The 12,358-nt window shown below is 44.0% G+C and overlaps 2 pseudogenes across 1 annotated transcript; both read left to right on the plus strand.

The window, feature by feature from the left end:
* The first annotated feature begins 453 nt into the window (after positions 1 to 453).
* On the plus strand, positions 454 to 11,867 carry LOC148024325 (uncharacterized; annotated as a pseudogene). The gene is made up of 2 exons (XR_015693283.1): positions 454 to 1,112; positions 9,385 to 11,867. The product of XR_015693283.1 is annotated as an uncharacterized LOC148024325 (transcript).
* Positions 1,125 to 2,847, plus strand: LOC148024326 (uncharacterized; annotated as a pseudogene).
* Positions 11,868 to 12,358: the final 491 nt, after the last annotated feature.

The raw sequence follows: 12,358 nt of genomic DNA on the forward strand, positions 1-12,358 counted from the left end.
ACGATGAAGATAGCAACCACTGATAAACTATCACATCTGCATTGCATGTGGGAAGGTGGAAAGAGGGGTGGTGTATCGAATAAAATTTCCCTCTTTCCACCTCGCAAAGAGTTAGGTAGATCCATGCTTTAACAATACAACGAAGGGGTTCAACTCTTCTACTCTCTAGTTGGATATTTCATTAATTATGTTAATTGGTAAGCTTTTTATAATTATTAAGTAATATATAATTAATTTAATTATTATGTCAATAATTTGAGATTGAGCAATACATATTTTGATATTAATTGATCATTAATATTGATCTTTGTGTTAATGGGAGGGGTGGCCAGAAAAAGTGTCCACTGTCCTCGACTCCTCTGTTCCTGTGTGTAAACGTGGCGGCCAAGTCACGTTTTTCTGCGCCCACAAACTGGGCACGAACTGTATCTGTCCATGTGCTGTGGTTGGACTTTTTGCTTCTACTATGGTTGATCTGGAAGACCTCATGTGCGGGGCGTATCAACCCTCATCTCCCTAATTAGTGTCTTTACATGGCGCCTCTGCGGTCTCGATTGAGAGTGCATCGTCCTGCACCAGCCGTGTTTCAGCTCTCCTCATTATTACTTGTCCTAGTTCTTCCGATACCTCAAATTCCCTCTCTTTCGACCTCCTTTGTCTCTGCTGACTTTCTGCCATATCCAGCTGGTACTGTGTTCAAATCCGACTACACCCGCAGCAAAGAAGTCTAGCAGCAATGTAAGCCCTACCTCAAGGACCTCGCCACAGACCCCTTCTTTGGGTGGGAGGCAGAGGACAAGCGGCGGTCGATCTCAGATGATCTCAGTTTCCTGAATGGGAAATCGGAGGAGTACCCCAACATTGAAGGCAGGAGACCACTGATGCCCTTCTTGTCGGAGCTGCACTTATTAAACAAAGAATGGCAGCAGGGCTACAAATCAACAGGTCCATTTATCAGGGAATGCCAGGAGGGTTACAATCAAACAGGTCCCTCTGTGGATAAAGAACCTGTGCACCTGGTCTCAAATTGGAACAATGACATGCAGCTCGCCAACGGAGTTCCACTCTCCAATTCCAAAGGCAACATGCTGAATGTGAGCGTGGTCTTACAGGTCCGTATCTCATCACGGGGATCTCTTTCTAGCATGATAAGTGCCTTCCAAGGCTTTGTGATAGTTCCTGGGTTCTCAAGTTTAGGCATTCTTATGGAAGGAGTGTATGCTGAACTAAACAATGGAGAGAGCTCCTTTGCCTGCTTGGATTCACCAAACTTCCTTCCAGAGGCCAAAATGAATCAGATCCCTGGGACTGGCTTAATCCTGCCTCGATTATGCATCCACCGCTTTCTGATGATTCAAAGATCATGGCTGTGCTTCATTTCCCCAAAGAGCTCTCCCTTACACCTAGAGCTGTGGTAGGTAGATTGCAGAGCTTGCAGGCACCCTCACACCCTAACTACTTTGATCCCATCGATCTTTTCTCCCAGCTGTGTGTTTCTGCCCATTATCACTTCAAATCCAGTGGTCCTGTCTGTTCTGCTTGCGACAGTCCAAGGTGGCCTCGGGAACCGTAAGAAAGCTCTTTGTGCAAAAAGAGTCTCCATCAATGGAGCTCTTTTTGCACTGTTGTGCAAGGATTCTTTCCTTATGGGGTTGCTACTGAGCTCAAGATAACAGAATTGGGGGATTGAGGTGATGGCCATAGCTGCTGAAGGTGTGCATGATCCTACTGTTAGGCTGTTGTGTCTACTTGGTTGGAGGGAGGTGAATGCTCCATGGAAGACATTCCAAGAAAATGGAAAATTACTGGACGAGGGATTGGATTATAAGATAGCTCTCAAAGTGGATTACCCACCCACCAATGCAAGGTGTGTGTGTTCATGAACCCAACAGTGTTTCTTGCTGACAGCAGTAGAAGAACAAACTTCCCGCTCCCGCGCCGCCCCCCCCCCCCCCCCCCCCCCCCCCCACAGATCAATCCTGAAACATTACCCATTCTTTTCAGAACACAAAGGGAAGAGAGAGTGTCTAGAAAGAGTCTAGAAGGGGGTCTCAACATTCTCAGTTTGAGTCTCAGACTGGGCTGTACCATTAGACAGCTGACGTATGTGAAGACTAATGCTGATTCTACTCCTTACATATCTCTTGTAATGCCTGGAGTGCTAGCTGTTGGTTTTAGCATTCCCCTCATAACAGGCGTGAAAGTTTTCTTTGCCGGCACAAACTCTGATTCTGATGGCACAGTGTTGGTACTGAGTGAAACTAGGTTTGATTCAGATGGCATTGTAGCAGTATTGAGTTAGGGCAGGTGGAGAAATGTGGTTGTTAGATATGCTCAATGCCCCACCCTCATAAGGTGCCACCAATGATCCATGGTGCTCAAAGTTGTAAGGCCTCCACTATGAGGAGAAGCCATATGTGAGCCCGGACATTGGTTGAGTCCTGACTTGTATGCCAGATGAGGTCTATGTGACCTGATGGCAAAAAGGTGACTGTTGTGGGTCTAGTCTTTGGGTTAGACACAGTACTTAAGCTGGTAGCAACTTGAGGCACATTGCATCAAGTTGTGGGGTAAGAGAGTTATCAGGGACCCTAGCCAATGGGTATTTCCTGGCCAACTAGTGGAGGTGCACATGGAAGGTCAATAGACACATGGGCACATGGAAGGTCAACAGACACATGTGCACATGGAAGGTCAACAGACATAGGTGCATATGGAAGGTCATCCATCATGACCCCCTTCACAAGCTATAAAAGCTAAACCCCTTCACAGCTATCAATTATCCATCTTTTACCCAGTCAGAGTCGTTCCAGCTAGCCTTAAGCTCTTCACCTATTTTCTGTCTAGATCGCCATCTAAGCTTCATAGTTAAAGCGCACGGGTGGACAGAGTCATCTTTGTATTAGTTGTTTGGAGATAAAGAAATTTTGTTATTCTCCTCGTATTTGTTGTGTACTCTCTATCTCTTTCTTAGTTTCTGTTCGCTGCGCCATGTAATTTTTTTTTACATGGTATCAAGCCCAGGAGACTCTAGGGATCGAAGAGTGCGCAAGAGACAAAGGCTTTAACAGCAAAGAGGAACGATGTCGTCTTTCAGAAGCGGTTTTGGCGTATCAGAAAGTGGTGTTGCTGTACTAGCTATTCAAACACTGAGGATTCGTCCACCAACCTTCAACGAAGGCAAGTTAGATGGTACAAACTACACCTTGTGGAAGTTCAAAATTACAACTATCCTTGATTTTTATGAGCTTTTGGAGATTGTGCTGGGGACTGACGTAGAACCACAGCCTATCTCCGACCCATCAAATTCTAGTGTGATGATTCCTCCGAATGCAGATCTTCTACGAGCTTGGAAACGAAGGAATGCAGATGCATTGTGTGCCTTAGTTACAAGCTGTTCTGACAGTGTTCTGACTTTGATTCAGCATACAACCAAAGCATCAGAGGCTTGGAATGTACTGAGAAGTCAATATAAAATACGAAACCAAACAAAGAATCAAAACTTGGAGAATCAATTAGCAGTGGAGAAGTTTGCTGAAGGAGAGACGGTTGAAGCATTCATCACTTGGATTAAGAATTTGCGTGACCAAATGGCTGGCGCTGGGATACAAAAGACTAGCGAAGAGCTAGCTCGGAGGTGTTTTCGGATTTGTCCACAAAAGTTTGATGGATTAGTAACTGTCCTTAATACTCAGCTGAGTCCTCAAGCTTTGAATTTTGAGGAGTTTTGTGCATTATTGATGAAGGAGGAGTTGAGGTTGGAAGCTAGAGAAGGAAGCAACAATGGAGATGTTGCATTCTTTACCAATGTAAAAGGCAAAGGTGGTTCCTCCACAAAAAATGATGGGGACAAAAAGAAGAAGGGCGGTAAGAAGAAGTTTCAAGGAAAGTGCTTCTACTGCAAGAAGAAAGGACATGCAATTGTAGATTCTCGTGTCAAGAAGGCAGATGAAAAGAATGGTACCCTTAAAAGTAAAGAGAAAGAGAGCCAATACGGCTGAAGCAGAGTTGGAGTTATTCATGGCGACCATTGAGGAAGTGTGCTCCTCGGCGCAAGAAGAATCTACCGCTGACTCATGGGTGTTGGATAGTGGGGCCTCTCGTCACATGACCAACAAGAAAGGTCTATATAGTTTTATGCAGCCTCTATAAGAATCCATCATTGTGACGGTTGGAAATGATACAAAATGCTCTGCTGCGGGCACATGTACTATTTTTTTTGTTGTTGCAAATGGTGAAGTCAAAAAGCTTTCAAATGTGTTGTATGTTCTTGAAATTAGGAGAAATCTATAAGAATCTACCGCTGACTCATGGGTGTTGGATAGTGGGGCCTCTCGTCACATGACCAACAAGAAAGGTCTATATAGTTTTATGCAGCCTCTATAAGAATCCATCATTGTGACGGTTGGAAATGATACAAAATGCTCTGCTGCGGGCACATGTACTATTTTTTTTGTTGTTGCAAATGGTGAAGTCAAAAAGCTTTCAAATGTGTTGTATGTTCTTGAAATTAGGAGAAATCTATTATCAGTTGCTACCATAACTGATCTTGGTCATGAAGTGAGTTTTAAGAAGACATGTGCAGAAATTCTTGAAAGTGTTGGCAAAATTGTTAGCAAAGGAGAAAGAAAGAACAACCTATATGAGCTAAGTGCTCTTACAGCCACCGTTGGAGTGGACACAAGTAAGCTTTGGCATAAAAGGTTTAAACACATCGGATTTGTAGTGTTGAAGGAGATGCAAAAGCAAGGTATGGTTGCTCACCTACCTACAATGATTGAATTGAAGGAACCATGTGAAGCTTGTATGATGGGCAAGTAATAGAGAAAGGCATTTTCACAAGAAAGCAAGAATAGAGCACAGGCTCCTCTAGAGTTGATGCATGCTGACTTGTGCGGTAAGATGTCTACACATGCCTTGGGGGGATCTTCTTATTTTATGTTGATTGTCGACGACTACAATAGGAAGATGTGGGTGTATTTCCTTCGTGATAAGGCTCAAGCTTTTGATAAGTTTAAAGAATTGCTAAAACTTGTTGAGAATGAAACATGGAAAAGTGTGAAGAAATTTAGAATAGATGGTGGTGGTGAGTTCAACTCAAAGGAGTTTGAAGCCTTTTGTAAGAGTAAAGGGATCAAGCGTCAATTGACGATGCCTCACATACCTCAGCAGAACGGTGTTGTGGAACACAGGCATCGCACCATTGTGGAGATAGCAAGATGCATGCTAAAGGGCAAGGGATCGCCTAACCATTTTTGGACTGAAGCTGTTAATACTGCAGTCTATATTCTAAATCGGAGCTACACAAAGGCTCTCAAGGTAAAAACACCTCATGAGGCTTACATTGTTAAGAAACCATCTGTCTCACATTTCAGAATTTTTGGATGTGAATGTTATGCATATGTTTCAGATGAGAAGAAAAACAAGTTAAAACCAAAAAATAGAAAATGTATCTTCTTGGGTTATAGTGATGAGCAGAAGCCTTACAAATTATATGACCAAGAGGCAAAGAAGATCATCGCAAGCTGTGATGTGGTGTTCAAGGAGGAGTCGCATACAGTGGAGGAGGAGAAGGCAAGTTGTTACACTTTATCATCAAGCAAAGTAGTCCACTATGAACCTGTCCCGAGAGCTGTTCCTATCCTTAAGGAGGAGGAAGCCGCATACAGTGGAGGAGGAGAAGGCAAGTTCTTTCACTTTATCATCAAGCGAAGAAGTAGTCCACTATGAACCTGTACCGAGAGCTGTCCCTATCCTTAAGAAGGAGAAAGCATTATCTTCAGATGATGAGGAAAAAGTTCACCAACCTGACATCACCCTACCGGAAAAGCCATTGCCGCGTTGGGTGAAGTAGCTCTATGACCACAATAATCCTATGCCTGCATCTGTTGAGGAGAAGGCAGACGAACCAAGGAGGTCTTAGAGAATAGAGGAGCAAATGAGGGCTTCTGCTCACATAGTCAATATGGCCTTGATGGATGAGATTATGAGAGAAGTAAAGGAGCCAACTAACTTGGAAGAAGCACTTGTAGATCCAGCATGGAAGGCAGCTATGCAAGTCGAGTATGACAGGATAATGAAGAATGACACTTGGGAGCTAGTGGATCGACCAGCAAAGCGGAAGGTTATTGGCACCAAGTAGATCTGGAAGGTAAAGTACAAGGCTGATGGTACCTTAGAAAAGTACAAAGCCAGATTGGTTGCCTAGGGATTTTCACAGGTTGAAGGGTTTGATTTTCAAGAGTCATTTGTCCCAACTGCCAGAATGACTACTATTCGCACAGTACTTATAGTGGCCGCCCACAAGCAGTTACCAAATGAATGTTAAATTAGCGTTCTTAAATGGTGACCTCAAGGAGGAGGTGTACGTGGCTCAGTCACCAGGGTTTGAGGCCCCCCATTTTGAGAACAAAGTGTGTAAGCTGAAGAAGATATTGTATGGGCTAAAACAATGGTGACTTTAAGGAGGAGGTGTACGTGGCTCAGCCACCAGGGTTTGAGGCCCCCCATTTTGAGAACAAAGTGTGTAAGCTGAAGAAGGCATTGTATGGGCTAAAACAAGCCCCTAGAGCATGGTACCAGCGGATAGATAAGTTCTTTTTAAGCTTAAACTTCAAAAGATGTCTCAGATGCTAACTTGTATGTTTACAAGGATGGTAAAAAGTCTTTAGTGATTGTCCTATATGTGGACGACCTTCTTATTACAGGTGACTATGAAGATACGATCAACCAAACTCGAAAGGCTTTGAGTTCTGAGTTTGAAATGACAGACTTAGGCTTGCTACACTATTGTTTGGGGATTGAAGTCTGGCAAGAGCCAGGAAGGATCTTCATCTCTTAGAAGAAGTATGCATGGGAGATCTTGAAGGCGTTTGGCATGACCGAGTGCAAGGAGATAGCTACACCTATGGAGGTGAATACAAAGTTATCCATTGAGGATACATCAGCACTAGTAGACGTTGGGAGATACAGAAGATTGGTCGACAGTCTGATCTACTTGTGTAACACCAGGCCAGATATCAGTTTTGCTGTTGGTATTTTGAGCAAGTTCTCAAACAAACCTCATGACAGTCATTGGAAAGCTGGGATGCGGGTGCTCAGATACTTGAAGGAAACTCTTGACTATGGTATCATATACAGTTTCGGAACTTCCCTTGTGGGGAATTGTAACTCAGATTTGGGCAGGAGACAGTGATTCCAGAAAGTCTGTTTCTGGTTATTGTTTCTCTTTAGGTCCAGGAATTTTCTTTTGGATTAGTAAGAAGCAGCCAACAGTGGCATTGCCTTCTACCGAAGCAGAGTACAAGGCAGCTTGTTTTGCTGTATGTGAAGCAGTATGGTTGAGAAGGATCCTATGGCATATGGGAGTGCAGGATGAAGAACCAACTGTGCTGAGATGTGACAATCAGAGTTGCATCGCCATTGCCAAAAATCCAGTGTTTCATGCGCGCACCAAACATATAGATATTCAGTATTACTGTGTGTGTGATTTGATCGAGGATGGGATAGTGGAACTGGTCTACTGTCCAACAGAGGAGAATGGAGCGGATATCTTCACCAAAGCATTTACGAAGGATCTGCTTCAAGTTCATCTTCAAAGACTTGACATTGGACCGAGGATATAGTTCACCTATGGGTGGACATTGAGGGGGGGTGTTAGATATGCTCAATGCCCCACCCTCATAAGGTGCCACCAATGATCCATGGTGCTCAAAGTTTTAAGGCCCCCATTATGAGGAGAAGCCATATGTGAGCCCGGACATTGGTTGAGTCCTGACTTATATGTCAGATGAGGCCTATGTGACCGGATGGCAAAACGGTGACCGTCGTGGGTCTAATCTTTGGGTTAGACAGAGTAGTTAAGCTGGTAGCAACTCGAGGCACATTGCATCGAGTTGTAGGGTAAGAGAGTTATCAGGGGCCCTAGCCAATGGTAAAGGGAATATTCCTTAGAATATATATTCCTTAGAATATTCCCTGGCCAACTAGTGGAGGTGCACATGGAAGGTCAACAAACACGTGCACATGGAAGGTCAACAGACATAGGTGCATATGGAAGGTCATCCATCATGACCCCCTTCACAAGGTATAAAAGCTAAACCCTTTCATAGCCATCAATTATCCATCTTTCACCTAGTCAGAGTGTTCCGGTCTAGATCGCCATCTAAGCTTCACAGTGGCAGGGCACAGGTGGACAGAGCCGTCTTTGTATCAGTTGTTTGGAGATAAAGAAATTTTGTTATTCTCCTCTTATCTGTTGTATACTCTCTATCTCTTTCTTAGATTCTGTTCGCTGCGCTGTGTAATTTTTTTAAACAGTGGTTGGGTATATGGTGAATTCGCTAACCCTTGCCACTTTCCTTCGCACAGTAAGGTTAATGCAGAAGGTGTACAAGTTGAGGATCTGCAAGCTTTTCAGGCCTCCTCTTGAATCATGGAGGGTGCTCAGTGACAAGAAAGAGCTGGCGAAATGTGCAGGAGTCCATGCCCTTGTGTTCGTTATTGTACTCAGCATTCACTCTATTGGTATGAGCAAGTCCCACTGTATCATCCTTCATGTACATGGATTTGTACAGTGGGCTACACAAGCAGCATGATGGGGAGAGGATTCTGAAAGAGTATTATGGGTTGGTACAGGATCTCTTCTTGCTTCCTCAGGTGGGCTACACAAGCAGCATGATCAGGAGAGGATTCTGAAAGAGTATTATGGGTTGGTACAGGATCTATTCTTGCTTCCTCAAGTGGTTGGGAACCACTTGTGGTAGAAGGGAAAGTCCCTCCAGATGCTCTTTTATGTGGGGCTGACTGTGTTGAGGGAGCAATGTTTATGAGAGTCTTAGGCCACCTGTGCTCAATCCTTGCTCTGCAGATGAAATTCAATATGCAAACCAAAGCTCAAACTTCTATTCAACGTCTCCAAGAATGACAACCTATTGCCTCCTCTATAAATTTATTTACAGAATTAATCCAAGCTCAAGTATTGTCTTTATGGCAGCTCAAGTTTCCATTGCTTGCAAGTTGCTAATCTCAGGTTGGTTTTCCTAGGTCTGGACAGGTGCTATCAAGATGAAATAGGTATACCTAATTTTTTAAGGCATTCATAAAATGGTAGGTAGGCCAAGATGTGGAATCAAGGCCATGATGGAAGCAGGGATTTCATGCTTTGGCCTATCTATTTCTCAAGCTCAATATCGAACAGAAATGTGGAAGAGGTGAGGTAACAACAGTCACATTTGTTGCATTAAAGTGTTTTCAGCCTTAATAAGGATTTGCTAGTAGTGTGGTTTTTCTTTACATTGTAAGTTTTGCATCTGCTTTCCATCTGCATGACAATATGTGTGCTGAGACAGCAAGTCCTAACTTCATTTCCTTGAACATGTGCAGATAAGAAGTTTGCTCAACTGCAGGTCAGGATGAGTTCCACTTGTACAGATCAAGTGAGACCTAACCATGCATCCTCTATGAAATAGGCGAACTGCCTGCCTGCCACCTAGCGTGTACGAGTTCCTCCACATGCGGAGAAACCTAATACGAAGAGACCAAAGCCTGTTGTGAAACAGGATTCTTATCCTGAAAGGGAGCAAGCTAGGCAAAATTCGCTTAGCCAGGATGTCTTGGATCAACCTTTTAAGTGCTTGAACAGAAGGTGAGATGCTAGAAAGGATTAGTCATCCAATGTCGAGCGCATCTGAGAAGAGCTATATTCCAGGTTCCAAGCCACGTGATGATAGTATGGACATGAAGATGGTGAGATTGGGGTAAAAATGGGAGGAAGAGTGCCTGAAGTCTTAGCTGGCAAGTGAAATCTCAGAGCAGGTCTGCAGTATGGACATGAAGATGGTGAGATTGGGGTAAAAATGGGAGGAAGAGTGCCTGAAGTCTTAGCTGGCAAGTGAAATCTCAGAGCAGGTCTGCAGTTGCCAAGCAGGACCGGCTTCTAAAAGGCCAACTTCGGGTGCACTCCTAGATTTACATTGGGTCTCTACAAGTGGTACTGGGCCCGATGGTAAGACCATTAAAGGTGTTATGTACATCTTGAGCATGAGACAAGTATGGCTGGTGTGCAACTGTCATGGAAAGAACACGTCGATAGTTGCTGAGTTTGTACAATATTCAGGAAGGAGTAACCTCTCCAATCCTGAGAGAAGCATAGTGGTTAGTCTAGTTCCTCTTCTTACCCAACCAATCAGAACCCCAGCTTAGACTTCAGCTTCAGAGAGTAAGTTGTTCTACAATCATTAGTGAAATGTGTCAGAGTGCAGCGATGCGGAAGCATGGGACCAAAGAGACAGTAGAACAAGATCTGCTGTAGGAAGCATGCTGAATACAAAGCAATGCAAATATGGACACGGGTGCAGTGCGTATGTTTGTGTATCTCCTCCTCTATGATGTCACCACACGCGCACACATCAAGAACAAGGCTTGATCACGATCTGATCTCCAGGATCTCCTGAGAGTGCTTGTGAATGAATGAGGGTGTGCAAGAGACTGGTGATATATAGCCAAGGAAAAAATAACGCCCAGCATCAGGTCGGCTGTAGCTGACTACATAAAAAAAAGTCCAAAACTGTCCGACTGCACAGTCCTCTGCCACGTGGCATTTGCGACAGCATCTCCCATCACATGTGTGACTGCTGACCTGGCAGAAATGATGCTGTCGCACCCTGCTGCTGATGTGGCACTCAAATTGACCTTGATGTGCTCCGCACACTGCTTGAAAGAGGAAAATGCATGTGTCCAGGGGATGATATCAACACCCCCTCTCAGATCCTGGACGAGGCATAAGGTTGAGGGATCTGGCATGTCTCCGAAGAAGAGTTTGGGGAAGCGCCTTCGTAAACAAATCTACAAGGTTATTCTCTGTCTTGCAGTACTCTACGTCAATGGTTGCATCCAGAAGCTTCTCCCTGATGAAGTGGTACTGGATCTCTATGTGCTTCGTCTGGGCATGGAATACAAGATTTCGGACCAAGGCAATGCAACTCTCGTTCTCGCACCGCAGAAGAGTAGGACGAGTTTGGGGGCAACCAAGCTTCTCCAACAATCTTTGAAGCTACACAACCTCACATGTGGTGGAAAATGCGGCCCAATACTTCGCCTCGGTAGAAGAAAGGGCTACCGTGGGTTGTTTCTTGCTACTCCATGAGATAACACTTGTACCCAAGGTAAGACAATAGCCTATAGTAGACCTTCGGTGGTTCACATTACCAGCCCAATCCGAGTCACTCCAACCTGCAAGAACAAGATCTGAAGCACTTATACCTGTTGGATAAGAAATCCCTAAGTCAGAGGACCCTCTTGAATACTGAAGAATCCTTAGGGCAGCTTGCCAATGCACTTGTTTTGGTTTACTCATGAACCCCGCTAAGAGACCTATTACTTATAGCAAAACAAAGATTAACATGAGTGTTGAGGAGCCGAATCAATGATCAAATTAGTTGACGGTAGCGGGAAGCATTCATCAAGGGAGAAGTTGAGTGTGAAGTGGCCTTCCAGTTTGGATAGGAGTAGAAATGGTTTGATAGGTCTTCATCTTAAAAGTCACCAAGAGCTCTTGAATGTATCTTTGGTGAGAGATGAAAATCCCCCTCGAAGATTGATAAATCTCATGACTTAAGTTTGTCATCTCGAACGTCTAATGTAAAGTTGTCTTTGTCTCTTTGACCTTCTGTGCACGGTCACCTGTAAAAATCAAATTATCAACATACAACACAAACAACATATAACCAACCTTAGAAGTGTGTACATAAAGCTGCGGATCGGCCTTGGAGCGTCGATATTTCAATTGTGACTGAAGGAATCAGTTAATCTTCTCGTTCCATGCACGCGGAGCTTGCTTTAGGCTATACAAGGCCTTTTTTAATCTATATACTTTCCCATTCGAGGATCTAAAGCCAAGAGGCTGCTCCACATATATCTCCTCTTGCAAGTCACCATTGAGGAAGATCGGCTTCACATCCAACTGATAGACATGCTATCTTCTATGGCCAGCCAAGGCAAGAACAACTCGAATAGTCGCCATATGAGCAGTGGGGGCAAAAGTATCATGGAAGTCAATGCTTGGGTACTGAGCAAAATCTTTAGCAACAAGGCCGGCCTTGTGCTTGTGCAACTAGTCTTTCTTCTTGGAATGGATGGTGATAACCCGATTTAAGAGTTAATTACAACAATAAATAAATGCACATAAAATTAAATACACACTTTACCATAACATTCTTGGACAATAGACACCCTGTTGGTCCCAAAATTAGCGCCCCTTGCGGTATTTCTTTAGCTTTCATTCAATTGGAAGGAGTATAACTTGAGATTTTTCAATCTCCTCTTGCTAACCAATTGCTCTTGCTGTCATAAATGTCCA

Source organism: Lygodium microphyllum, chromosome 15, assembly GCF_053477565.2.
Source record: "Lygodium microphyllum isolate KBCC chromosome 15, Lygodium_microphyllum_v1.1.10, whole genome shotgun sequence".
Lineage (NCBI taxonomy): Eukaryota > Viridiplantae > Streptophyta > Polypodiopsida > Schizaeales > Lygodiaceae > Lygodium > Lygodium microphyllum.